The sequence below is a fragment of the Odocoileus virginianus genome, chromosome 3 (assembly GCF_023699985.2).
Source record: "Odocoileus virginianus isolate 20LAN1187 ecotype Illinois chromosome 3, Ovbor_1.2, whole genome shotgun sequence".
Taxonomy (NCBI): Eukaryota; Metazoa; Chordata; class Mammalia; order Artiodactyla; family Cervidae; genus Odocoileus; species Odocoileus virginianus.
The window spans coordinates 68,214,377-68,216,451 of record NC_069676.1 but is presented as its reverse complement, the minus strand read 5'-3'; the positions used below and the strand labels follow the sequence as shown (position 1 = coordinate 68,216,451).

The following is a 2,075-nucleotide window of genomic DNA, read 5'->3' as shown; positions in this document are numbered from 1 at the left end:
TCAGTTTTTACTTTCTGCTCAGTCTTTCTAGTCTTTCCTGTACATGTGTGCTGCCTCAGCCAAGAAGATGTTTTTTTGCAGCCACATTTGCCAACTCCAGCTCCATTTGCCATGCATTCCCTGATATCTGTCACTTCCTCTATAAACATCAGTGAACTTTGCAACTTTTCCAAATCTAGTGATCCTCCTTCAGTTGTGACAGTCACGCTTCTGGTTTACAGTCTTCCCTGCTCTGGAAGACGCCCTATGTTAATGGAAGAAATGGCAATTTTCTCAAGCAAGAATACCACAGATGCCTACTGTTCTTAACCAAAGTTCACTAGTTTTCAAACATAAGTGCTTTTCTGATTGCTATATGAATTTGTTTGTTTTAGCTCCCAGAGAGCTAAAATGGTTGTTTTTTGTCAGTTTTTATCTAGTTTTACAGTTGCTATCATATTGATAAAGTCTATGAATTCTTCCCTTTGATTCAATTCATAACACCATTTATTTGCAAATGATCTTTTCCTATTTTTGAGTATCTACCCATGGGCAAGGGCTCTTTTGATTACTTTTGTTATACTGCAAACTATTATACATTCTACTGGGTTTTTGAATGATAATCCTATCCCTCACCCTCCAAGTTCTGAACCAAGTGAGAAATAGATATAGGAGGCATGTGAAAGTGAAAGTGAAGTCTCTCAGTCGTGTCCAACTCTTTGTGACCCCATGGACTGTAGCCTACCAGGCTCCTCCGTCCATGGGATTCTCCAGGCAAGAATACTTGAGTGGGTTGACATTTCCTTCTCCAGGGGATCTTCCCGACCCAGGGATCGAACCTGGGTCTCCTGTGTTGGAGGCAGACGCTTTAACCTCTAAGCCATCAGGGAAGCCCATAGAGGGATCTAAAAATCAGTTTTCCCCCCTTGCCTTGTGGGTATAAGTTGGATTAGAATTTGAAGCTTTGATCTGAGGTTAAAAAGGGTTCCCCACTCGCTCTGTATTGAGCTGAACTTTCCCACTGGCTCCTCATTGACTAGACTCCTGCAAACCTCACCCTTGAGAACTTTGCTTTTCTCCATGTGTGCGCTTCAGGAGAAGCAGAGAGAGAGAGCAAACGGGTGAAGTGGCCAATAGTACAGAATGCGAGAGACATACATACTCCAGAAAGGGTAGTGCTAACATCTGATAAAAATTTCCCCCTCACCCTCTTCCTAATATATTACCAATTGGACAAGTCACTCTTTGCTCTGTGCATGTGCTAGAAGTGGTCCTTTAATCACTGGTTTCTGTTTTGGAGAGAAGAAGGATGATCTCTACACTACTGGAACTAAAAGAATAAGTGTTCCTTTTTGTATAAAGAAAGTGCCTGGTAAACATCAATCCAATCTTATGATCTATATTTTTATGTAGAAAACATGTTTGTCCCTCTTTGCAACATCAGAAAGTCTATTTATGTTGTTAGGATGTTTAATTGAAATTATTTCTGTATGGTCACACCTAATGGGCTTCCCTTGTGACTCAGCTGGTAAAGAATTTGCCTGCAATGCGGGAAATCTGGATTCGATCCCTGGATTGGGAAGATCCCCTGGGAAAGGGAAAGGCTACCCACTCCAGTATTCTGGCCTGAAGAATTCCATGGACCGTATAGTCCATGGGGTTGCAAAGAGTCGGATATGACTGAGCGACTTTCACTTTCACTTTCAATGATAAGAAATCCCCTTATTTTGAAAAGAACAATCCCCAGAGAACCTTGATCTATTTGTAGTGAATTCAGTTCTGAAAGAGACTGAATATGAATATCACATCTGAGCTGAAGGCTTCACTATGACTGAACTACCACATCTAAGCCTAGATGGTGCAAAAGAATCAGTTCACATCTGTGACAAATGGCATAGAATGGCTAGTGAAAGTGTGTGTGTGTCTTTCTGCCTAGCCATTGCCTAAGTCAGTTATTTACAAATGTATTTTTTGCAGTACAATCCTATTTCTAAATGAAATCTTAGGTGTAACTCAAAAAAAAAAAAAAAAAGGTGAACTGCTTTTGTTGAAGCCGCAGTATACATCCAGTGGCATGCAGTATACATCTCTGCTCA

The 2,075-nt window shown here is 40.8% G+C and overlaps 1 non-coding gene across 1 annotated transcript; it reads right to left on the bottom strand.

Annotated features, from left to right (window-relative positions):
• Window positions 1-796: 796 nt before the first annotated feature.
• On the bottom strand, window positions 797-869 carry TRNAW-CCA (transfer RNA tryptophan (anticodon CCA)). The gene has a single exon. It is a non-coding gene; the product is annotated as a tRNA-Trp (tRNA).
• Window positions 870-2,075: the final 1,206 nt, after the last annotated feature.